This window comes from Rattus norvegicus, chromosome 19 (assembly GCF_021556685.1).
Source record: "Rattus norvegicus strain SHRSP/BbbUtx chromosome 19, alternate assembly SHRSP_T2T, whole genome shotgun sequence".
Taxonomy (NCBI): domain Eukaryota; kingdom Metazoa; phylum Chordata; class Mammalia; order Rodentia; family Muridae; genus Rattus; species Rattus norvegicus.
Genome location: NC_141552.1, coordinates 59,214,403 through 59,241,959, shown reverse-complemented (window position 1 = coordinate 59,241,959; position 27,557 = coordinate 59,214,403). Strand labels below are relative to the sequence as shown.

Here is a 27,557-nt window from a genome sequence, read left to right as displayed (position 1 = left end):
CTGACACCTGAGGTTGTCCTCTGACCCACACACACACATACACACACACACACACACACACACACACACATACACACCACATACACATGCACAAACACACACACAAACACATAAACACACACATGCACAAACACACACACTCACACACGCACAAACGCACACACAAACACATACACACATGCACAAACACACATATACACACACACAAACACACACATACACACAAACACACACATATACACACCATACACACAAACACACACATATACACACCATGCACACATACACACACATACACACACATACACACATACACATACACACACATACACACATATATACACACACACATACACACACATACACACACATACACACATACACACACACAAACACACACACATACACACACATACACACATACACACATACACACATACACACACATACACACAAACACACACACATACACACACATACACACATACACATACACACATACACATACACACACATACACACACAAATGGAGAAAGAGAAGGGGAAGGAGATTAAAAGAGTAGACAGAATAACTAGAATAACAAGTCTCAGGGAGGAAAAGAGGAAAAGGGAGAGCAAGTTAGGACAACACTATAATTCTTACATGGATTGTGACGTGGTTGGTGGGCCCTGGGAGGAAACAGGAGGCTTGCGAAGGGCAGCCAAGAGTATTGTTAGGAACAAGGGATCTGAGGACAAGAGGAGCAAACTACCATGATGTGAGCCACTGAAGGAGCTGGATAGCTAAGAATAGGGATGCTGGTTGTCAGGGAGACACTACCCATGATGTCACACTCTGATGACTGCCGTTAATGAAGTGTAATTAGCAATGTGGACAGAGCACGAGGACAAAGGGACAGGCATTCCCTAAGCCATCAGAAAACGACTCACTCTCATACAATCTGTATGCCAGGATTACTTCCTTTTTCTCATTAATAATTTCTTCACTCTTTTTTGTTTTATCCAGTTCTTTTACTTCGAGCGTCTTTACCCCTTTAGGACAACAATCTCAAACTTACGGCTGTGGGGGGAGCAAAACGGAAGGGAAGAAATAACTGTTTGGTTTTTTCTCTGAACTTCCAGTCTAATCCAAGAGCAACAAATCTGGTGTAATGAAAACATTTTAGAAAATAAAAGTCACCTAGAATGGGGCTTAGAGGGAATCTGGGAAGAAGAGGCTGGGGGTTGGGAGGCAGGGTTTGGATGCAGTTTTAACTGCGGGGTGATCCAAAACAGTTACGTTTTGAAAAGCCCGACAAAAGCAAGTGAGAAGGAGAACAGGCTTTTCAGCTCCTCTAACCCCGGACAGCTGGCCCCCTGCCAACGTCAATATTAGCCAAAGAAGCTTGGCCCCCATTCAGGCTGATCAAATGTGACTTAGGAGGATGCGCGGACCCGGGCTTAAAGGACGCACACGCGCTCCGTGAGTCAGGATAATAATTACAGGCTTTAATAAACGCAAACATGGTGATAACAGCTTTACATAGTCAGGGCTGCCGATGCCAAGACCCGACAGTCACCAATTTGGGATTTTAGCCATAACCAAGGAGCCCACTGGTACATTCTCACTGCATCACGAGCCTCCCTTCTCTGCCAGTACTCCATAACCTAGCAACCCCAACCAGTCACTTGGCCTCGATTCCATCCAGGATCCAGATTTGGCTCCTGATGCGCCCTACTGCCTGAGCATGGCTCAACAATGCTGTGCTCTGCGTGGCCTTCCTTTTTAACTCTATGCAAATCCCAACAGTGGGGTTCAGAGTCAGGAAGGAGAGGGGTCTGCTTTAATCTCTTTGCCTCTGGCAGGTCTGAACCCTTAGTATTTTCAGGGAATATGCTGCACACACACACACACACACACACACACACACACACACACACAACTACACACACACACAAAACTACACATACACACCTACACACACATACACAACTACACACACACACAAAACTACACATACACACCTACACACACACATACACACACAACTACACACACACAGAACTACACACACACACAACTACACACACACATACACACATACACAACTATACACACACACAACTACACACACACACAACTACACACACACACATACACACATACACAACTATACACACACACAAAACTACACATACACACCTACACACACACATACACAACTACACACACACAAAACTACACATACACACCTACACACACAACTACACACACACAACTACACACACACAAAACTACACATACACACCTACACACACACATACACACACACAACTACACACACACAAAACTACACATACACACCTACACACACACATACACACACACAACTACACACACACACACACACACACACACACATGTGCTCCTTGCCCCAACTCATTCAGAATTGCCCACGATGTGCAGTTGAATAGACAAACACATGTCACTTAAAAGCCCGAGTCAATCCCTGAGGCTTTGATCCATACCTGTCTCTCTTATTCACTTGCTACTCAAAGGTGAGCCTGTTTCCACCTTCTGAGTCTACGATCCTCACTTATAACCAAAGAGTCAGAGTATGAATTGCTTACTGACATTGTCAAGGGGAGGGGGTGGAAGAGGGTAACAGGAGAGTTCTACAGCAGCACTGTGGAGCAATAGATGTTCAACTAACTAATCATAGCTAACTGCGCTTTGGCTATGGGCCAGCCTCTGTGCTTATCAATTTTTGTGCAGTGCTTTAAAAGTGGTTATTGCCCTCTTTGTTTTCCCTTGGGGATGCTCTTACTACTTCTACAATCTTAACCTGAGTAAACTCCAAGAGAAATACCTCAAGGTCATTATAGACAGTCTGTAAGTACCTGTGAAATGAATGAACAGTTTTATCTTTTTCTTCTAGGGACCCTTAGTATATTTAATACTGAGGTTACCTCCTCTATCACACAGGGAAACTGAGGCAAAGGCATTCTGCATTAGAGTGCAGGGTAAAATGCAAGCTCCACACTGGAATGGGCTCTGGATGTGTCCTGGTGGCGGAGGAAGCAATCTGCACAGCCTCCTCGATCTTCCTTCTCTGTCCAGTACCAGCATCCATGTTGTCCTTGGGGCAAGCCATCTAGGGCCAGGCTATGGCTAGGACAGAGTGAAAATTTCAGCCCATGAGAGCAATCACCATGCATACTATACCAGGACAGAATCCTCGGACACCAAAGTCTTCAGGCAGCCAGCCAAGGAAGCTGTGGGCCTCTTGGCGACCCAGCTTGTGGCCAGGGAATTGTTCATGAGAGGAAGTCTTTCCTCCATCCTCACTGGGACCAAAACAGGCTCTTGGCCAAGGCTGTCTGGAAGGGGATAAGGAGAGGAAGGAGATGGGGAAGAGGAAACCCCTGATCCTGTTGTGTTCGAGGAGAGATGGATCACAGGGCTGTTGTTCTAGTGTGCAGCTACAGAGCTATGTGCAGAGGTGATCTTTGCAAGGGTCAGGGGTGTTGTCTCTGGTTTTGCAAAGAAGAGTGTTCTGTTCTTCTCAAAGAAGAGCGTCTCTCTGTTCTCCTGGAGAGCAATCATGAGTTGTATGCTATGTGGTCCATGAAGGTTTCTCTGTCCTCTTAGCAACACTAGAAATGATGTGGCCTAACAAGGAGACAAAGAAATAGGCCTCCCTAGATGGCTCAGAGGAAAAGGTGTTTGCAGGGCAGGCCTGACGACTTGAGTTAGACCCCTAGAGCCCACATAAGATGCAGATATGTTAGCTCTCACAAGCGCTGTAACCCTAGAACACCCCGATAGGGAGAAAAGAGGATGAGGCAAGAGAATTCCCCAGAAACCTGTAGGCCAGCTAGCATGATGTACATTCCCTGTCTCAAGCAAGCAGAAGGTGAGGACCCACATCTGAGGTTGTCTTTTTAACTCCATAGAAGTTCATGATATAGGCAATCTCTGTCTCTCTGTCTCTGTCTCTACCTCTCTCTGTCTTCTCTGTCTCTCTGTCTTTCTAAGCATTTCTTAGACACCAACTAGGATGTCTTCTTTTGTCACTCTTTCTTATCTTGTGGTATTAATGTTTGCACATTATATATATGTATATATATTCATATATGATATGTGTATATACAATATATATTCATATATACATATGTATATGTACAAAATACATATTGGGTACATATACATTCATATGTGTGGGTGTACATATAGTTATATATGTACACACACAAACACATACATCATGAATCACCCCTAACTTCCCAGCGTTGTTTTTACATCTCTTTCCCTAGTTACATATTTTAGAAATGTTTATCATAGACAAATAGCCAAGCCTGCCATGCTGTTTATAAATCTGACAGACTTGTCTATTTCTGCACTCACTGTATATTTGCAAACTCTTCCTCAGTCTTCCAAGCAATTCTTAGACATCAACACCCCTACTTCTTTTGTCCCTGTTTCTTGTGGTATTGTGTGCACATTATCTATTTGTTTTGCATTTATGTCTGGGACCGCTTTTGTGACTGTATGGTGACTTTGAGTTTATCCCTTATCTACTTTTAAGCCATACTTCAGACTGGTAAGACACTACCACCTCCACCGTGCTTCTAGCTGAGAAAATTTACTTTGAAGAGCAACCATAAATGCTTACTACCTTGTTGAGCTAAACGGTTTGTGCAAATGTAATGGTTTGAGTCTCAGGTATTTTCCATGTCTTGTGTTAAGCTTAAATGGTGATCTTTAGCTGGTGGCACTGTGTTAGGGGTTTGTGGAACTTTTAGGAGCCAGGGTCATAGGCCACCTCTGGTCTGGTCTAACTCTGCTACCTCATTCTGTCTTCTCTCCTGTGACGGACTGTACCTTCTCAAAGTATGAGGCACAACTTTAAGTTGCTACTTAAGCTGCTAACTAGTTGCTACTTGAGTTGTTAACTAGTCAAGTTGCTACTAATGTTGCTAACTAGTTGTAGCTACTTCTGTCAGGTATTTTAGTTAGAGCAATACAAAAGCCACTAACACAATTGCCACAGGAACACTCTGTTAAAACCTTGAACTTTCAAGGGTTTATGGCTAATGGTAAGCTAATTCTCTTTATATAGAATCTCTTCTAGATTCGGTCCATGTAGCTTTCCATCTGTCTTCCAGTGTCTTCTTGTTCTTTCGGGGGCTCTAATTCCTGAGGAGACCAAATTTCTTCCTCTGTATTGGTAGGTAACAGAATATCAGCTGTTTATTCCATAACCCACAGACAGACTAGCTGACTGGTAGAGAGCAAGAGCCTCCTATTCTAGGTGTGGAGATGTCATTACTCTCTCCATCCATTGCCCTGTCAGATACTGGTGGTTTACTGGGACTAAACCCTTGGTTCAGCTTCCTGTTTGTAGCACCACAGCCCACCTCTGCCAGCCAGTTTCCAGCCTGGATCAAGACTTCTGCCTCTCTCAGGCGACAATAATAGACAGAGTTGGAGATGACCCCATCTTGGTATCAAGACATCTGTTGAATTATCCAGGGGTTGAAGCAAAGGTTATACAGGAAGTTAAAAAAAAGAAAACCAAACAGGAGTTCCAGAAACACAACAGGAAATGGATTGTAAATGGGGTTAACAGCAAGGATATGAAAAACATAATAATTTCCCTTAGCTTCTCCCTGACTGCTGGTTCCAACTGTGAGAAAGGTCAGGTGGGGGAGAAGTCAGAAAGCTGTCCCATGACATAGACACTTTTGATTGGTCATCATGGCCAAGAGAAGGGAGGTTCCGTCCTTCCAGGTTCTGCCATACTCAAAATGGCTCAATATTCCTTTCCTTGCCTCTTTCTGTTTCAGGATCAGTGTACCTCTGAAAACATCAGGCTTCCAACAGGCCATGAGGCAGCATTAAGAGTTTTGTCCATTACCTAGTCGAATGAAATGTGTTCTTTGAGAGAATTGTCTAAACCTATGTAAATCAGTCACAAGGAGAAGAGACATTTGGGGTGGCAAGCAGATTTGCATTGAGTGATAAAAATAGTTTATCTTCATTCGGGCTGATTTTGAAAAGATTTTTATCTACTGCAACTGAATCCTTTTCAGAAGAACGCTCTCTCTCTCTCTCTCTCTCTCTCTCTTTCTTGCTCACTTTCTTACTCTCAAGTTGCTATGAGAACATGAATCATCTCCTTAGCACAATAAAGCCAGAGCGCAGCGCTTAGGAGCGGACCTTGAATTCTCACTGTTTGTTCTTCGCTCTCAACGAGATAAGCTGTTGTTATTTCTTTCTTCTCAAACAAGCAGCCCATGATTGCTGAAGTGGTGAGAATAATTGGACCAAACAGTCGCACGATTGATGCAAACAGAGAGAACTCATCTGTTCCCAGCACAGTCAGTGCGCTTTGCTTTGGGAGGCATGGGGAGCTTGCTTCTCTGTTTATTCTTGGAGCAGGGAACAAATGTGGCTGAGTTCACTGCTGCAGATCCCGAGTTTCTTCCTGGGGTGGAGACCTTAAATGAACTGAGTTCAGAGTGAAATCAGCCCTGTCTTTGGAGGAGTCCGTGGTGTCGGGGGAAGACACTGCAGCAGGCTGCCCCACTCTAGGGTGACATTCTTCCCACCACTCACAGTCCTTAGGGGACACCAGAAGCAGTGTTTCCTCAATGGAGGAGTTCAATTATCAGGTGATATGGCCAGTTGGAAGAGAGGGACAGTGCCGCTGGGTAGTGTCTACCAGGTACTGAGCTCCGTGCCCAGTGTCCTGGCCTTGAGGTAGGACATGCGCAAAACAGTTCTGCTGTCTCCACTTTCCACTCGGACAGAGAAGGAGAGTGAGGGGTAGAGATCTCATATTCACAAGGTAGGAAAGACATAGCCATGTGCCAGGCATCCAGAGTTGGCTGACCAAAGCTCCAGTGCGTGCTCTAGGGTCAGACTAGCTTTGAATCCTGGCTTCTCATGACCTTGAACCTGTGCCTCCAATTTCTCATGCCTACGGTTTCCCCGTCTGGTACAAGCAACCTTGGATGATATAACACTGGACTCATAAATCTATTGCAAGAACTGAATACATTCAGACACACTAGTCACTTACTCGATAGTTACAGCAGAATGCCTGACAGAGCAAGTTAAGGGAAGGAAGATTTGCCTTAAGGGCTCGGTTTCTGTAAGTTCACCACAGCAGGGTAGCAAAGCAGTCAGAAAGTCAGGCGTCAGAGAAATGGGGAGCAGATCCAGGGGCTTTAAAATCTTCTAAGTCTCACAGTAGGCCCCCCAATCCCCTATTGACCTACTTGTGCCAACTGGGCCCCACCCACAGAAAGTTCTGCAGCATTTAATATAGTGCCACAAGCTGGGACTGTGCATTCCAAACATGGATATTTGGGGGACATTTCAGATGGTAAAGTACTCTGAAGGAGAAAGGGTTTGTTCTGGCCCATGGTTCCGTCACAGCCCATCATTGTGGGGAACTCACAGCAGCAGGAACCTGAAGCTAGTTACATTGTGTCTGCAGTCAAGAAGCAGAGAACAATGAGTACCTGTGCTTGGTTCGCATTCTCCTTAGGATATAGTCCAGGACCTCAGGCCCAGGAATGGTGGCTCCCAACTCAGTTAACCAAACCTGTGCATTATTTATCCTCCATAAGCGTGCTTAAAGGCCCATTTCCCACCTGGTTCTAGATCTCAGTGAGTTTGCGACCAAGATTAATTATCACCACGTTGCTTAATTGTTCCCTTCTTTTGGTCACTAAACACATTTGAGCTCAAAGCCAATTGAATAAGAGAAGCACCTTGCACAGGCTGTGCTCACACGAGTCTCATCCATCCCACTGGAGGTGGCCTTGTTCTTGGTTGGTGATCCCCTCCATGTTGGAGAGTGTGGTCTACCCTACTTTTGTAAGTCAATATAAACCTGGCTTTTCCTCTCGGTTTACTAAAGTACAGAAAAGGAGGGGGGACTAGCACAGTGTTCAGTCCTCCAAGTGCAACTATGGTGGTAGAAAGTGGGTGTTGGGGTTCTGATCTGAACAAGGATAATAAGGGAGTCTGGAAAGTAGGGCTCAGTACCGCAAGTTCATCCAGAGGCAGGGGGTGAGTCATGACCTTGGACCTGCTTCCACCATCCCTGGGGTAAAAGTCAGTGACCACTGCCCATATTTCTCTGCCTGAGAGTTTTGCCTGGATTGATTTCCACAGACCATCTTCAGTCTGTGTAGAAAGGGTAGGCTCTATTGTCCTTAGCATTGAACAGTGTTAAGCTCATGTTCTTTGAAGACTCCCAGAGTCCCCAGCCCGCAGATCCAGTTACTACATTGGCCACTGTAGGAGGCTGAGATTTCTGTTTGTCTTGGCGTGAGGGTCTCACTGTGTAGTCAGGTTGGCCTCAGGCTCATGCATCCTCTACGTTAGCATGAGCATCCTCTACGTAGCATCCTCTACGTTATCCTCTGGACGGCTTTGGCCTTACTGGTGACCAAACATGCAAAACAGAAGAATGGATGTTGGGCATGGTCCCACTTGAGCCACACGTAAGTTTAAGAAATGGGGAGAACCTGACATACAGCAATAAAGTTTGCTCAATTTTGACAATGAGAGACCCATCCTTTGGGCAAGGAGTTTTCGCTTTCTCCTCTCCTTTTAGTGATAAAGGTACAAAGAATATATGTTTTTGTCTCTGCTGAACACCTCTTCACAAGCAGGGTATCTTGACAGCATGACTAAGCCCAAAGCCACTCCTGCTTTGGTACTTAGCATTTAATGAGCCCAAAGATTCTTTAGCTTGGTGCAAGCCTACTTTCACTTGCAAACCCCAAACAACTAACCTATGCCTGCACTAATTTTCCTGGCTGCATTTAGTATCCCCAAGGCTCACAATGAACCTTTTAGTCCCTAGTCTGACCTCTTGTTACATATGGCGTCCCAATCCTAACCATGAGATTAATTCATACTAGGGTGAACATGTCTGTCTGAGGGACTCAGCTTCCTTCTAGATCTTTCTGTTCTCACCTTCAGAGTCTTCCAGTGGAACCTGCTTCTCCACTCTTCTTGTTTCTCATGCTTCTGTCCCAGGAGGCACCCCTCCTCTTGCTCATTAGTTAGTGCCCTGCCTTCCCACGTCACAATGATTGGTTTGGTAGGAAGTAGGCTCAAGTTCCAGATGGGAGGACTGCCTCAATCACGTTGGGTAGCTGTGAACAAAATACACAACAAACAGTTCCAGGAAGGAGTGATTTACCATGGTACGTGGTTCCAGAAGCCTTAGTACTCGTTACTTGGCTCCATGGGTTGGGAAGAATAACCTGATGGAGGGAATGTTCAGTAAAGGCAACTCATTAACTCTCTGTGGACTGGGAAAAGTGAAAGGCAGAAACCAGCCAGGGGCAAGATAGCCAACCATGTGACCCCAGCAACTTACTTTGTTAAATGCTAGAAGTTTCAAAAACACCATCACCAGGTAGAAACTGAGGCATATGAGACTGGGGACACTGCATTGCCTTTGCTGAATCTCTTGAGGACCTGGCCTGCCCTTGGGACCAATCTAGGTAGGGTTAGTTAGGTAAATAATTGGAGAAATATCAACTCTTTTCCCAACTGTTTTGAATGCATCCAGGCCTGAGGCTAGATCTATAATCTCAGTCAGGACTTTCCACTTATTATTACGTTGTCATTTAAATGAGCTCACATTAAGCTCCCTATCTCTTAGAAACAATAAACAATAACGAAATGGAACTACTTCACATATCAAATAAGTCTTCCAATAGAATATTTAGTTTTAAGCAATATTTAGATTGGGCTTTATAATCTGGTAAGTGTCCTTAGAGCAGAAGGGCACCACTTCACCCCACCCACAAATCCCTACCTGTGTCTGACCATGACTATACTTTTCTTGCACCAAACAGAGAGAAATGGACCTAAATGGCCCTTATATCTAAACAGTAGCATTTCTCATGGCCATAAAAAGATGTCCAAGAGACTCCAGTCAGGCACCAAGTCTTGGCGTTCCCAACTGACCAGTCCTTGGAAATTTGTTAAAATCATCTTTGCCTTTTTAGTTGAAAATCTTGCTATAGGCTGTTGCTACCAGATGGTTGGTCACTTCCAATAATGACCAATTTTTCAAGACAATTGCTAAAACGAGTAGCCATATCTTGCTTGCTTGGGGCACATGCTTTCGAGTCTGTCCAGTTAAGAAGTAAAGGCTTGAGGGTTGTCATAGAAAGTGGGGGAGTACGCGTGGAAAGAGAAGTAAATGCCATGACATCTAGCACTTTAGTCCTGATAAACTGATGTATGTTCATGTGTCTGTCCAAGCTCTTCAGGGACCAAGTATTCAATACATGACCCTGTGAGGGACATTTCTCACTCAAACCACCATGTGTGTCTTTCTGTTTTCTGACCCACCACATTTAACAAGACTATCTGTGTGACCATGGGTTTGGAACCATGTGTGGTAGCTGAATAGAACATAACTAGGGCAATCATTCTTGAGGTTCTTAAATGAGCCAGGCATTGGGTAGGTTCTTGGACATCACCTCACTGCGTACATAGAGCAAAGCTCCAGCCTTCAATTCACACAGTGGACGATAGAAAGACAAACGCACTTATTACACGTCACACAGAAAAAGGCACAGTCTGTGTTTGAGTTCAGGACATTAGTTCTGCTCATCAAATTAGGAAGTCTGCCTTTGTCATTCAGTTCTACCAGCTCTGGTTTCCAGTCTTGTCAGGGCCAAGCATGACAGCTTGAAAACCTAACCCAAGGTAGAGGCAGGTTAAGAGGGTAGCAGAAAGAAGTCGGGAAACCAGAAAAGCCATGATCTTGCTTTTCTGGAGCGGCCTAATTCACATTCTGTCACCAGCATGTGTGCATCAAACCTGTACTAGCTGCTCCAGCTGCTATAACTGGAGAAACAAGAGAAATGGTGACTGGGATAGACTTTTTAACAAGAACGTTGTGCATAGAATTTGGTGTGAAAAATACTTGCAGTTACTTTGCAGGAAGGAAGGATCTTCCCCCTTGAAGTTGTGTGAACCAGAACCACAGACCCAAGGTGTAGGAAAAAGTCACAAATTTACCCCTACCTTGGCATTGCATGGCCCTGTGCAGGTACAACTAGGATGTTCATATTAAATAAAGTATTAGGATAACTGTCAGTTCAGGGACAGAGAGACACTGTGTGATCTTCAAGGCTGTGCATCACATCTAGAATTTTCCTCCAACACCAGAAAATGCCAGTCCACATGAACCCTTATAAGGGAGACTTTCATGTCATAGAGACTGGAAAGAAGGGAAGAAGATCCTGTTATAATAAGTTTTTAATCTGAATTGAAGTGGGATTTCTACCCCACCTTAGATCATTTATTCCCAGATAAAAGACACAAAACTTTTATATTTATGATAAGCTTATTAAGCACTAGAGCTGGGCACATATCTAACCTCTAAGCTATGAGTATCTACTTCCCTATCAATAACCCTGGGTTATAACTTGCCTTGTTCTGTCTGGGCCTCTCTTAACTTCAATTGGTCAGCCCTCATGGCCATGTTTTCATGATTCACCTGCCCCTTAGCATCTTCTCTTCTCTCCACCTTCTTTCCTCTACTCCTCCTTGTGGTCCTCCCTCAAACCCCATACTGGGGAACTGAAAATTCTGCCTACCTCTCTTCTGCCCAACAATAGGCTGTGGGCACCTTTATTCAACCAATAGTTTCAAATTAAGGAGCAAGGTTATGATGGCATCACCTGGTGTACATGAGGATTTCTTTGTCCCTGGAGGCAACCAGACCTTGGGCGCCAAAATACATGGCAGCAGACCAAGCCTCACTAAGATCCTATCTGGATTAATGTACACAGCTCTCCAGCCAACCTGGAAACTACTTTTCTAGACTTTCTGTGAAGTCTTTGGTAATTCTTAGCAGAGCCACATTCTTTTTATGAATGTCACATCAACTTGAAAAAGTTCATGTTGTGTTTAACTTTATGAGTAGTCATGATTGACCATGGCCTGGTCAATGGTCTCAAAACTTAAGAAAGCACAGGGACCTTTGCTAGTATGATGAAGGTTCTCCCCCAAATCTCAACAGCAAATGTTCTCTGAATAGTTCAAGGGCAGGGGTACTTTGGTGGATGTCCTTAGGGTGGGTGAAGAAGTTGGATATGTTAATACTTATGTTAAGTATCAACAAATTGTACTTGCTTATAGATTACCATGATGTAGACATTGGTTCAACTCCAGGGCTTTGGAGAAGTTAATTAACATAGCTCCCAGCACATTGGGAGTGCTAATCACAGGGAAACCGAAAGACAATCTTCTGTGGCCACCAAGAAGAGAAATATGCACGAAGGAGAAGCATAAACAAACCCATAAGACTTCTAAGCCAGGTTGATGTTTCCTGTTATTCTATTGCTCTGTAGAGATGAGGTGGAAGCCTTGTGTTTCTGAAGGTTCAGCTACAAAATAGAGACTTTATTACGTTACAGTCCCAAGTGACCCTATGGAGTGAACTTACTCTTTAATCCTGGATGATAACTTTTGTGAAGTTAAACTATTAAATGTCATGATTTGTTTTGAACACCCTCAACTGGTCTGTCTCAGACAGGTGCTTCCAATGTTTCTAATGATTTCCTCTAGCATTTACAAAGAGAAAGCAATTCAAAACAGAGAGACCTGGGAAACAGCCGAGTCTGATAGAAAGAGCTACATATCTATTCTGAGATAGTAATCTTTACAACTGCTTAGGATTTACACTTTAAATTAAGTGTGTGTGTGTGTGTGTGTGTGTGTGTGTCTGTGTGTCTGTGTGTCTGTGTGTACATGTGCATGTTCAGTTGTGTGCCTTCTATGTTCTGTCTACCTTAATTTGTTTGTTTTGAGACAGGGTTGTATTGGGAAGATGAACAAAGAGTTCCAATGGATGTCCCAAAGTCTGTCTTTGGGTCCTGAAATGAGGTCAAAATTTAAATAGAGGGCCAGGATATGCACATCTAAGTAGTCACAGTCAAGGTGGATTCATAACTGAGTCTCAGTTTTATCCTGCAATGTGATCTGATAAACACTTGGGAATTTCTTCCTGGGAGAGAAGGTCTCCCTTTGCTGGAGCCTTTTCTTTTTCCCAGCATGTGATTCCTGTGGAAGTTGCTACCTCTTTGGAGTCCACTCTTTAAACAGTCTGATAAACCCAGGACACCTTTAGAGCATTATCTGATCTCTGGTTACAGAATGACTTGTGAAACTCAAGGGCCAGGGCTGAGAAAGTTTCCCATGGGCTAGCTCCACGGTTACACTTAGTCCCTCAAACTTTGAGAAAAACTGCTCCAAATCCTACCCCCGGGCCAAGATGTCATGCTTTGATGACTAGGTCTACGCTGGCTGGATTAGCTGCAGTGACTTTTCTCCTCAAAATGTTGATGACTAAAGAAAACTCACTCAGAAGCTTCTCACAGCGAGAGAGGGTGACCTTCAGGTAGACGTGTCGCGGCTCAGGTGTGCTGGTTCAGATTGCCTGTTTCCTGTGTTCTGCAGTCAGGTAAGCCACATCAGCTCCTAGACTGACTCTTCATAGATGCCGGAGGTGTGTGGGGGTGTTGGGTGTCACAGTGTGAGTCACCTAGTGGAACTGGTGGTGCTGGAGGAAGGGCATGCGCCTTGCTACCTCTTTAACACTCTTACTCATGCCTTCATCTCCAGCTGCCCTCTGATGTGGGCTCCACAGAGAAGCTGCTTTCACCACCTCTTCTGTCCTTTGTCAGGAGGCAGAGCCTTCTGTCATCTTTTGAGATGTGCCAAGGACACCTAGGTTTGGTCTGAAAGGGTTCTGAAGTTGGGAGGATTTGTGTCTAAATTAGAAACCTTGCCGAGTACTGCAGAGCTTGTCAAGTGACTGGCTTTGGTTTATAACATAACAGACTCAGGTGGGAAGGCAGGAGAGAACTAATTCCCAAGAGATGGAGAACTTTAGACTCTTTACCTCCTGTCCACTGAAAACAGAGCTGAGCTAAACCAGTTCGGCACAAATCCAAAGGAAACGTTAGGAATTATGGTTAGGACAAGAAATAGTTCAACCTTTCCCCTGAACCTGAGCTAATGCAATGTGACAAGACATGGTGGGGATGACCTTGGCCATAGAGAGCTACAGAGCAGGCCCTGTGTGTAATGCTGACTAGATGTTTGCTACAAGTCCAACCTCAGCAGCAGATACACAGCTTCTGTTTTGATCTCTGAGTTTCAGACTCCATCATTTCCCAAGTTCAAAAGGAGACCAATTAGGGCCAGGGTAATGTGGTGGCTCAGTGGGTTGAATAGGCGTTTGGCTCCAAGTTTGATGATCTGAGCTCGGTCCCCGGGACTCACAAGGTTGAGTGAGAGAATAGAGTCCCACGAGTTGCGCCTTGATGTGCACACACAGAGTCATGTTTGAATCCCAGCTCTGATACTTCGTTGCATTGTGAGACACTACCCTTGTCTCCCTATGTCCTCTAACTAGACAATTATGAGGTCCAATGAGACCTCTGAGCATAATCGTCCTCTACATCGAGCCACTTTCTTCATTTCTACGTATCACCTGCAGATTGCATGAGCTCTGAAGATGGAAGAATTAAGGAAATGGATCTGGTTCTTGATCTTGGGAAGTAGACTTCTTACTATTCATCACGTCTTAATCAGGAGACCCAACATCCCTGAACATCCTTGCTCCTGAACCTCTGCAAGAATGGTCAGGGCCTTTTCAATTCATCCCTTTCTTCATGATCTCTCAGTTCTTTGACTCCACCCCAGCCTAGGCTGACTCTGGGAGCCTTTGGTAGCTTTTTTTTTTTTACCTTAGTCGTTGAAACAGGGCCTCTCAATTAAACATAGAGCGCTCCAATATAACTACTCTGGCTAGTCAACTTGCTTCAGACAGTCCATGGCTCTGGGAATGTGGTTTTTCATGCTTGTGTGTCAAGCACTTGAACTATTGAACTTGAACTTGAGCATCTCCCCAGCCCTTGTTTAACTTTTGCCTCACACAGTGCTATCCATTCCACACAGTATATCTTTATCACCCTAGAGCAGGGCTTGGCACCCATTCTAAGTACAGTAGAAATGGAAAACAAAATAAATGGATTGCTGAATCGATGAATATGCCCTCAAACAACTCTGAAAATGGATCCTTGGAAATTTATTTATATACACGACTAATAGCTAAGCATATCTCTAAGCTGAAACTTTGAGACAATTAAATATAAGAGCCATTCTCGTATCCATTCATTCATCATTTAATCAAAATTGTGATGACATGCAGCCTAAAGGACTTTAAAACTAGACTGGTAGACACTGTGCCCAAGCACTTCTACTTTCCCTTGACTTGTCCATGGCAGACATCACTAATCAATTTTGGTACATTCTCCCTGTCAGTTAGAGAAGCAGTGTTCTCAATACATCACTTTGTATAGGCATTTCCAATAGATTACATTGGGCCTGGCAAACCCTTTCATGCTACCCCAGAAACCATTGTTAATAACCCCAACCAGGATTTTCATGTTTTCATCTCACCTGTGACCTTTGGCACCCTCTTGACCAGAGTACTTCCTTAATTTTAAGAATGTCATGAAGTCGAATTTTTTTTTATCCCCAGAGTCTGTGGCCTGCAATGAAATGCCTCGAGTAGAGACAATATAAGACCTTGAAAATTGGCTCTTTCCCCCTTCCTCCACTCAACTTTATTTGCAAACAAGGTAAGAGGTGGGAAAATGCTTCTCTTATTCATTGTGAGAGCTGAGAATGTAAAGCCCCAAATTTTAGGTCTACCTTTGAGCTTCTCGTTCAGTCTCTGGATTTTCTGGAGGTTGGTCAATGTCCAACATGAAGGACTGTCTCCTTCAAGCAACTTTTAAGAAGTTGCTTTTTCAAAAAAAGAAGTGTTTTTTTCAAAAGGGATGAACTTTGCTGTCTGGAGATGGTTGGCAATATCTGGAGATGATTTTGGTCAACATAGTTAGGAGATACAAGATAGGGATGCTGTTATCTTCTAACGGGCAGAGGTTAAGGATGGCATGAGCATCCACAACACACATTCATATTCCATGAAGCTATAAATAATGTTCCAGGCCTGCTAGGCTTCCTTATTGAAAACTGCTATTGTGAAGATCAGGATAAACTTAGTCCATTGTTGGCCCTGAACAGAGGTACTAGGAGCCTGCCTGAGGTCCTTCTGTTAATCCTCAGGACAATCTCCTGATTATTATTTATGTTTTCCTCCCTGCAGGTGGGAAACCCTATGTTCGAAAGCCTGAGTAGCTGAGAGGGAGGTAGGAGTTATCTAGTGACTAACTCAGGGTTTAAACCCCAGGTGTCTCACACCAGCTCCTCTTCAGTAATGGAAGGGTAGTTCTCAAGCCCCAGTGCACCTCAGACTTCCCCAGAGGCGTTGCTGAAGCCCATATAACTAAGCCTTCTCCTAGAGTTTCTGATTAAAGGGCTCAAGAATTTGCATTGTAATGCTAGGGGATGACTCAGGGGGTAAAAGCACTTGCCTTCTGCAAGCATTCAAACCAAAGTTTGGATTTGGGTGGGTACGACAGCCTGTCTGTAATTCCAGGACTCAGAAAGCAGAGACAGGGCATCCCCAGAGCAAGCCAGCTGGTCTGGCATGCTCTGGGGTCAGTGAGAGATTGCCTCAACAGGCAAAGTAGAGATGAGTGGATAAATGCAGCTACATCAACCTCTGACTTCACACGTACATGCACATACATGCATATGTACCTATGCACATATGTGGGAACACACACACACACACACACACACACACACACACACAATTTGCACTGTATCCAGTACCCAAGTAAAGAGGTTGCTGATGCCTCCATTTTAAGGAGTCGCATTTTGAGAAATATTGTGCTAAATGGCAACGAGAAGGTGTTAGGTCATCATGATACTATCAGTAGTCCTTGCAGGCCTGGAGGGATCAAACTTCTGGTGCATGTCAGGTAGAGTGCACAACCCATGAGTATGGTTGTTTTTACTCTTGGCTTCCCTCTGGAGGTTGCTACTGTGGGGATCATGGATCCAGGCCTTGGTTTGGACTATACCTAAATCCTTCATTATTGGTCAAAGGATGAACAAACTGACCTTCAGTTCCAACTCAGATGGCCTCTCTTATAGAGTAATCTTGATGACAAATCTATGGTCCATCTTGGGACTGTGTGAACCCATTGGGTATTTTCCTAGAAGGCTCCTAGAGAAACCACCATGAACTTCTCAATCTGTGAGCCTGCTCCTTCCTAGACTCAATTAGTGTCTCTGCACAGTTTTTCACTCTTGCACCCAAAGGCTCAGGGAGGGCTCAGTCCCAGTGGGAATTTCTGCCCTGTTGTATTCAAGGCTTGGTAGCTATGGGGCCTTGATGCTCATACAAAAACAAACAAACAAACAAACAAACAAACAAACAAACAAGCAAAAACCTGCTTGGCTTCTAATCCAGCTACGTGCTTTGGCTGGATGATTAGGAGAAATTTCAAAATTCGCTGGTGCTCTAGTTCTCTCACATAACATATAGAGATAACAGCCTTACTGATGTCAGAGATGTCTGGCGGTATTCTGTGAGTTTTCTGTATGCAAATACCTTAGGCTCTGGCACGGAATGAGAGCTCTTGTGTTACCACAGACCAGACTTGCCTTTCGGTTGTGAATGGAAATTACAAAAGAGGACGCTTGGGCTAGAACTCTAATGGGCTGGTTTGTGTCCAGTCTTTGGGATTTTAGTGATCTTAGAGTTGGGAGTTAGGATGTGAAGTCTCCTTCACAAGCATTTGGTCTTCGGCACTGTTGTAGGGTCCTTCTGGCTCAGAAGTGGATGGCTGCGCACAGGCCTTGAATGTTAAATCTGTCCTGTCTCTGGGTAGAACCGGGACTTTCTGTTTCCTGGTATCTGAGAAACAGAAGCTGAAGCTGGACTGAGCCAAGCTACAGCATGTCTTTCCCACCACAGTGAGGGACATTGCATCCTTTGACACCTCGAGCAGTTGGGTATCATGTTAAAACCAAAGGAAGAACAACTAATACAGTATTGGTGGATAAAGAAAATCCTGAGGTTGTGAGGCAGGGAGAAAGGAGTCTTCTACCCACACTGATGCTAGAGTGGAAATGTGAGAGCCTCTTCCTGACAGGCCAACACTTTTCAGCATATTCCCCCAGCTCCCCTGACCTGGAGAGCCTCATCTAGGTTTTGGGGATCCTTTCTGTCATTCAGTAGTGAAGTCAACACTTTTGTGCCCCTGCTTCAGAACAACAGCCCCTGGTTTAGGCCGTATTTTGTCCATGGTGGGGCGAGGTAGGGTTTTCTCCTTGGTGAACCGATTTCCTCAGTGATAGTGATAAGGTATGCTTATCATTCTATTCTATATGCTCGGCTCCTGGTGGAGACTCAGCAGACGTTGACTGAATATATAAGTAGGCAATGAATAAACAAAGGAGGGGACCAATGAGTACAGTATTTTCCACTTCAGACCAGCTTAATGCAGAGTTGTGTCACTCAATGTGACAGCAGTTCTTCCTTGGCAGGAACCTTACTAGAAATGCAGAACTTCAGGTCCCACCCCAAACCTGCTGGATCAGAGTTTGGGCATTAACAAGGTTCTTGGGTGACTCACATATACTTTGCAGTCAGAAAAGACTGGTCTAGCAGTTAGGAGAGAAAGCTCTAAAGACTGGATTTAAACCTCTCTCTCTCTCTCTCTCTCTCTCTCTCTCTCTCTCTCTCTCTCTGTGTGTGTGTGTGTGTGTGTGTGTGTGTGTGTGTGTGTGTGTGTGTAAGGGGGGGTATCCTAGTATAAATTACCCCTGGTGAGCTTTAGTTTCCACTTCTGTCAAATGGGCATGATGGTGGCAACCCCCTCGTGTTCCTGTGATTTTACAGAAATGACTTACACAGTGCTGGGGAAATAACAAATGCCATTTAGCAGTTGTGTTATCCAAGCCCCTTGGATTGCCCTCAAGACCAGAAAAGAAGAAAACAAACAGCTCCTTCAAGCTCTACATAGACGCTGTACCCACTTCTTCTTCATAGCCGGTAGCTGGTAGTGCGACCAAATAGCCACTGGCTACTCCTTCCTGCTTGTGGCTCCACTGCTGACGTGAGTAGTGTGCCCTTTCTCTCCGCTGTCATTCTGGAGCTTCCTGAAGCAGAGGACACCAGCCAGACACAGAAGGAGCACCTCCTTTCCCTTTGGCTGAGTCATGCTATCTCCATTCAGACAGGGATCTGGGCAGGTGGGAGACTCTGCAAGCCCCAGGCCAGAGATTGGGTGACTCACATTGCAGAGTGAGTCATCTGTGTTACATAAGGGCAGATCAAGAGTATTCAAATACAGCTGCAAGCTGAAAGCTGTCCCCTCAGACTGGGGAGGGGGTGTCGGGGAAGAGACTTGCCTGGAGGCAAGTCCTAGAATCTGTATGCCCAAGGAAGATACTTTCGTCATTAGCTCTTTCACCATCATTTGATGTGGTTACAATGTGAAGCAGGCAGGTAAATTCCTTTTCAGAGCAAGGGAGAGACTGGGTAACTCACTGACAGAGATAGAGATTAATGAGCACCCCAACACTGGGGGTAGAAGAGGCCCTAATAACTCCTCCTTAAGAGCTAGCGAGAAAAGTTGCATAGTCAGACTAAAAGGCAATTAAATCGAGGAAATGTATTTATTTAATGAACATGGGAATAAAGCTTAAAGCTTTTCTACTGACTAAGCTGACAGAGTTCTTCTTTAACCTAGGAATAGTCGAGGGTTGCGAGGCTCTGGAGGGATGGATAGCCACCTTCAGATGGCTAGGAAGGAATCGACGCTGTCCTTTAGAAGGCTCGTGACAGCTGACCTTCTAGCTTTATGCTAAAGTAAAGGTGCAAAAGCTATGGAAAACCAAAAAACGTTTATGAAGGAAGAAAATCCTTACTTATCATAGGGAAATCATGTCTAGAAAACCACCTTTAAGTTCAACTTTGCAGCCTGCTTTCCTCTTTAAAGAGAAAAGCTACCACCATGCCAGGTGTGGTAGAAGAGCTGAACGTCCCCAAGGCCATAGAAAATGCCACAAGTAAAATGTTAGGTAAAACGAAAGAGCAGGAAGCAAGCCTTGGGACCAAGGCTATATTAACAAAAAGTAATAGGTCACTCCAGTTCGAAAACAAAAATCAAACTCTGGAAGTCTTGAAGGAGAGCCAGCAGCAGCTATTAGGAGTTAATGAGCAGCTCTTCCTTTAAGTTGACTTTAAGAAATTTCCACAGCAACGCCTCTTTATAGTGTGAATGTGTGTGTGTGTGTGTGTGTGTGTGTGTGTGTGTGTGTAATAACTCAAGAAGCACATTTAGATAAACATGTAAGTATACAATGCATAAGTAATATAAATTAAAACATGTAGCCCAATATAAATAACTGTATATATATATGAAGTTGGAGGGGAGATAGCTATGGAGCTGACACCTTATTATTTTTCAACTTTTGTGCAGTTGTACTTTAGAAGAAAACCATATGGGTATGGATTGTGTGCTGTAATAATCCCTATGGATCAGATGTTTCTGTGTGGAGATCTCTAGTTTTCTTATTGAAGATATAGCCAGGCAATAAAGTTCACCTGGGGGACTCCCCAGTCTTTGACCTCATACCAGACGAATCAGGCTGTAACCAACCTGGTGGCCACACCCTTTCACCCTTTCCCTCACTCTTCCAATAAATATCAACGAAAAGACATATAATATGCACATCATGTCCAGAGGACAAAAATTTTGACATTTCCGTTGGAGAGTTCTGGAATTCTACATCTGCCTGCTCTACATCGCTTAATGGGACAATGACGCCATGCTCAAAAATACAACACGAGAAGAGAGAGAAGGACCCCAGTTGCAGACAGTCTCTGCAAACCCACAATGAGTAAAATGGTAACCCTAAATATAAGAAAGTGGGGGCAGAACCAAGCAGTGTTATCCTGACAACCTGGTTAATAGCCCAACCCTACTCAGTAGCTGAGAATTCTGAGCACGCACTCCAGCAAGGGTAAAGCACGAAGTTCTTACCAAGTGCTTGTCTACCAGGAGTAACAGGCCCATTTTATAACATATTTATTATATATATATAACCATATATATGTGTGTGTATATATGTATGTATATATATATGTATGTATGTATGTGTATATATATATATATATATATATATATATATATATATATATATATTCAGATGTAGCTAGCTGCCTGTTTTTGTTGATGGGTTTTTTATTAGCTTTGAAGTTATGAATAGACTTTACTTGCTTATTAACACAATGGTTGAAAATGGTTATGTGATCATAAAGACTGTGTTTTGACGTCAAATTTGTCTGGTGTGTTTACTCTGGCTCTTACGGGAAACATCCTGGATGGTCTTCATAGCTCCTGCACAGCCGCTCCCTCTTCCTTTCTATCTGCACTACTGGGGAACTCCATGTTCTCATCCCCATTTGAATCTGTCCCTCGGCACATTTCTCTCCTGTGCCAGTATCCAGGACATACCACAACATGCCTTTCCTTGGCTGGGAGGCTTTTCATGACTGCTCAAAATGAAATGCAGACGTCCTACCTGATAAATGTAAGAACTTGAGCTTTTGACTACATCTCTTGGAAGCAGGGACCCGGTCTTGGTAATATGCTCCCCAGTATGTAACAGACATTAATGTAAATCAATGTTAAGAATGGACAGGCCTGTGTCTTCAGTGGGACACTGGAGTAGAAATGTTTATCACTAATTTACAGATGGATGAGAAGAGTTCCAGGAGAGAGGGAAAACCCAATTAGGCAACCACTATGGCGAGAATCTAATTCTTTCTGTGATACTCAGTTTTCCAGCATACCAGCTTTGCTCTGCTCTACGTTGTCTAGAACATATCCCTGGTCGTGTGGACACGTGGCCTTCCCCTACAACAAATATGTTTGTGTGCGTTACTCTCTGAAAGTTTGCGTGCAATCCCCAGGGCTAGAGAGGTTTGCTTTTCATGCGGAGCAGTGGCTGACCCTCAAAAATCTGAACACCTTTTCTCTGTTTTCTCTCTACCCCAGCATGCAGCCACTCCTCTGGCCAGGACGCTGAGCGCCTGTTAATTAGCTGGGTTCAGATATCCCCTTGGGCTCCCGCACAGTTCTTCAATTACCAGTGGGATGTTTCAGAGGCAGGGCTTCGACACTCCATGGCATCTCCCCATGTGGACTGTGGTCCTGTATTCCATCCCCGTCATCAGCAGTAACGTTGTTGAGGCTCTGTGCTATTATTGCTTTGTGATCTTTACTATGTCGACTCTAGCACGAACGCCGATGCACTTTGTTGTTGAACGTTCTTGAAGTTCTTCCGGCTGTGTGAGGTTTTAATCTTACACACATCAGTCTCTGCACTGCAGACCAAGCTCCTTGGCAGTCCTCAGAAGGCTTCCCCTTCTCCGTCTGGCTTACATCTGAGGCCCTCTCTCATTATTTCCTTCGTATGGCTGGTGGTCAGAGTGGCTCTCTGGAACATGAGTCTTGACTTCCCAGGCTTGGACACTGCCCATTAGATCAGATCCTCTTGACCATCCTTCCTGGGTATGGATGCTCCCCACAGATAGGCGATATAACTGGTTGAGGTATCTCAAGGAGGAAGCATGAGTCTTGACATTGCTCTTGCGTTCGCTTTCTCCCGGGACAATCTTGTCACCTTGAATGCCCTTCTTCTCTCCAGATGAAGAGCCCTTCAAGTTCATGTTGCATGGACTCGGGGTTTTTAGCTCTTGTCTAAACCTGTTCCATAACCTGTATTTGTGCCTGGAGAACCCGCATCAGCACCCATTGCCTATGTCATGCCATGTACAGAGAATTACCAAGTCAGCCAGAAGAGAAAGTAATATTTTTCCCCCACAGAGAGACAGAATGGGACCGTGATGGTATACTTCCGAACCAGCCACAAATAAAGGGTCTTTCTTATTTACTTTTTAACCTGGTGCAACCTCCTACTTATCGAGACAACAAATTCACTCCATTCCTATTATTTCCCTCTCGAGGCCGTCTCCTGAGGCCAGGGAATGAAAGACTGCAGCAGTAAGCCATCAGCGAGCCAGCTTGCTATTCTGTATCTTTTCTTATACAATGGTTACTTGTAAACAAATCAATAAACTTTTCTTATTTCGTGTGTGCTCCTTTAGAAGTCTGAGCAGCGGTCCCGCTGAACCACAAAGAAACTTAATATAGCCATGATCTTCCTTCTGGGCCTCCGTCTCTTCCTACCGTAGAACCGGGAGCCCATCTGAAGCGTTTAGACCCAGGCCCATGTGAAGCTAATCTCTATGGAAATAAAGGGTGCAAATATTCAGATTGGGTTTTACTAAGTGAAGCTGAAGTTCTTCAGTTTGGCAGAGCGGGCCAAACAAACGTGTTTCCCATACAGAATAAATCACAGGCTTCACAAATCCCATCTCCCTTTTGCCATTTTGCTTATACGGAGAGAATTCACAGAACTCTGCCTGAAGACTGATGAGACTCCTTCTCTAGGGAGTAAGTACCTGAAAAGGATGTGTGATCCTATGGAGTCCGAGATTTCTGAGGTCCCAGTCTGGGGTAGCAGCTGAGGAAGACAGAGAAAAGGAACAGAGATGTATTGGTGGTCACCTTCCAAGATGACCCAAGTCCTCCTCAAAGGACAGAGTCTCTGACTTTGGTTAGCAGTGGAGTCAGACAGCATCATATCTGTGAATTGAGAGCCTACCATGGTATCTCTGGAGAGCATAGGAGAGGCTTTCCCAGCAACGCACAGGTCAGGCCACTCTTTCTGAAGCGCTTGCCTCCAAACTAGGTCATTCCATTCATTTAATTGTTGAGTCAACTGGTATCAATTGAGTGCAGGTACCGCACTGGGGGGACAGCACTGAGCACACAGACAAGCTCTCTTCTCTCATGAAAGACAGTTTCACTTATCTCAGAGCACAAGCTTGAGGTGTGTGAAAGAGGGATAGGAAGGGGAGGAAATGGTTTGCTAGTGCCAAGAATGTCGGGCTGGAAGCAAATAGTAACCCTATGTCTTCTGCAGACATCCGGAACACGCTGAACTTCATTGTAACCCTGGGGAGATGTGACAATGGAGAAGTCCCGATTCAGGTTGAAATAGTGTGCATCCAAGGAATATGCTCCCTTTAACGTTCCTTTAAAATGAATTTAGTAGCTTTTATTTTTAACTAGGTATATGTGTGCATGCACATAAGTGCAGCGACAGAGAGGGCCAGCAGAGGGCACTGGCATTCCCCAGTTGTGAGCCTCTCAATCCATTACAGTGCAGGGATTCAAACAGTCTTCTGAAAGAACAGTGCACGACCTCAATGTCTCAGTCATCTCCTCATGACCTCTTTTTCTGCACCGCAAGCATAAAACATTAGTATCCTTAGAGTAAATTCTTCGGACAACTCTCACTTCTATATGGCCACGTGCTTCAGTACATCTAATGGATCATTAGTGTTGTGGAGCAGAGGTGATTGAAGCTAAGGAGAGACCAAGGCCTGCACAGTTGTTAGCTGGCATATAGATCCAGAGGTAGAGTTTAGGTATGGATTACAGTACATTCAGCATAGTTACAACATCAGGCTGAAAGTGAAGCATCGGCATGCTGTAAGCTCCTAGGAGGAGAGGTGACAGCTATGAATAGACCTAGTGAAGCCACCTGATGTTGCATGTACCTTTTGCCACCTCGCCTTTGCTCCAGGGACAGGCCGCACTACTAACCCCCACCCAGCTTGATCTGTCAGTAAAGAAGCTATGGGCCAATTGCTGGGCGGAAAGAATAGGTGGAACTTCCTGGTCCCTGAGGAAAAGAGATAGATCAAGAATCAATTGGGGAATGGGACAGCATCAGAACCACCCCTATAGCCTGAATCCATCCAGGAGGGAAGATGATTCCTATTAGCTGCCACTTACATATGGGACCATAGGAAACTGGCCAAAGTTAAACATATTTGATCCTTAAAGATGCCGTGTCACAGGCACGGCAAGCGCTCTTATACCTATCAGCTTGTAGCATCTCATGCCACCTATTTGAGGTATACAGTTGTTAAGTTCCCCATTCCTTAGTTGAGATCAAGACCCAGCAAGGCAACACCAGATGCCCACAGCTACAGACCAGAGAAACCAGAGCTCGAACAGAAGTGAGCATCCAAGTCTAATCATGGGATTGAGCCTCTAATCTCTCTGAATAGTAGACCTGGAAGTTTCTTAGCAGGAGGCTTTACAATCTCCATGGCATGAAGCAAAATTGTACCCTGGCTCGTTAATCTCCCACCAAAAAGGGAAACACGTCACTCTAGGTCACATGTCATTGACTGAAGAAAGTCACAAAGGCTACAGTTACTACCAAGGAGGCTGGGAAAACAGAATCTTACTAAGTGTGTGGAAACAGAGCACAGATACTCGAGGGGTGCACCAATGACTTCCGTAACTTACTATCAGGAAGGATGTGCACTTATCCTTGGTTACTGAGCACAGCCTTCACCAGTGGGGATCCAAAAGGACTGCACAGGATGGACTAAGCAAACTGTGGCAGGCAAAGGAAAACATTAAAATTACATTTGGAATTGTTCTACGGGTTGTACAAGACCAAGTCTCTGAAATCTTGCTTTGGGAAGTCACAAGTGTTGAATTATATACTGTAAATTAATAATAAATACATCTGTTTATAACTCTTTGTCCTGTGTGTGTTGGGGGATATTGAATATAGGGGAAGTCCATGCTGTCTGCTATTTTTGCTAGGTTGGATGGACAGCCAGCTCCTGGGATCTATCTGTTTCTGCCTTCCAATGATGAAGTTACAGGCAAGTACTGCCTTTGTGTGTGTGTGTGTGTGTGTGTGTGTGTGTGTGTGTGTGTGTGGTGGGGATTCAAACTTAGATCTTCATGCTTGTATACCAACAAAGAGTTTTCTCCCCAAATTCTGATATGTCCAGTATAAATGCAGATAGCTCACAGGCAATGCCAAGGCACGAGAAGAGTAGACTTTGGTATTAACATGTTATATAACTCTAGCCTTCTGTTTATTTAAACATTGAAATCTGGGAAAACATAGAAGTAGAGGGTAGAGAACTTAAGTAAAATATCTGTGTCCACACAAACTTATCCCTACTGTGTGTCTTCTCAAATTTAAGTAACACACAGGAGTGTATCTAATTTGAATGCACAAGAAAAAAGAAAAAGAAAAAACCCAAAACTAAAACAGGAGTCAACATGCTGAGAATATTTTTACTTTGGACAAGTAATTTACTATTTACCAGTGATATCAGTCCTTTCCCCAAAATATCTATTTAGTGTGTGTGATGCTATGGATAAGGGACAATAAAGAATGTAGACGATATAGCCCTCATTTTGGTGGGAACTATTTTCTCGTGGGAGACAGACAGCGGGTGACTAGACTGGAGCTGTCAGGATTTGCTGGAGTGCACGTCCTTTAAAGAGACACAAAGCAGGGGAGAGGAACAGTGAGTGAGATGGGCTGTAGGGAGGGCAGCCGGGGATGCCTCTCTGAGGAGGTAATGCTTGGATTAGGATGAGGACAAAGCAGATGAATCACCAGAGTTTCAGCAGGGAGTCTCAGGCAGAGAAAGCCATACTTGCAGGGACTGTGGTAAACGAATGAGCAAAGGGCTATGTGGGGAGGTAAACTGAGGCAGAGTGAGAACAGAGAGGAAGGGACTGATGAGAGAATGCAGGACAGAGAGTACATCCCACAGGCGACACAAACCTGCCAGTATAATGTAACAAGGAAAGTGACATCATCGTGTATGCATGTATGCAGAATACGTACACAGATACACCTACATACTACCGACACATACACACAGGCACACATCTGCATAGAGAGAGAGATAAACAGGCACATACACAGATACACAGACACTATATGTGTCTATAGTGTGCCCTACAGCTGAGAAGCAGGGCAAGTCATTTGGGAGGGTCTTACTAGCCGATGTGACAAGTTATTCAAATTAGGAATTCATTCCCACCATCCCCAGGTTTCATCTGTTTAGACACACACACACACACACACACACACACACACACACACAGATACACTACAGTCATAATGCACTAATCACGCACACACATACATGTGTACACACCAACACATGAAGACACATGCACATATGAAATACACTCAGAATCTGATGCAGACACTCACACATGGTCACACACACACACACACACGCACAGGAAAGGTACAAGGCTGGAACTGAAGCCTCTGTACTGGGTGGGAACAACTGAAGAAGTGATGCAGCCCTGCTAGGAAACTGAGGCTTTGATGTCTGGACTGTTGGTACCATTCAGGCCTCTTAAAAGAGAGTAGCTGCTGTAGATGAGGGGAAAATCACGAGAAATTTGTCATTCATGGTGGAACATCTAAGAACAGCACAAGCTTCATTCTTTAGATGACGGCTACTGAAAACAAACAAACAAACAAACAAACAAACAGATGAAACCTGGGGGTGGTGGGAATCAATTCCTAATTTGAATAACTTGACACATTGGCTAGTGAGACCCTCCCAAATGAGTTGCCCCACTTCTCAGCTGTTGGGCTTTCAGGC

The 27,557-nt window shown here is 44.4% G+C and overlaps 1 long non-coding RNA gene across 2 annotated transcripts in view; it reads left to right on the top strand.

Moving 5' to 3' along the window:
• The window catches only part of LOC147999478 (uncharacterized), a 121,781-nt gene that overhangs the window by 32,957 nt on the left and 61,267 nt on the right, over positions 1-27,557 (top strand). Inside the window, exon 3 of one of the 2 annotated variants that reach the window (XR_015643635.1) lies at positions 15,588-15,687. The exons of the other annotated variant lie outside the window; for it this stretch is intronic. This is a non-coding gene — a long non-coding RNA (uncharacterized LOC147999478). The remainder of the gene's footprint in view (positions 1-15,587; positions 15,688-27,557) is intronic. 2 annotated transcript variants of the gene reach the window in all.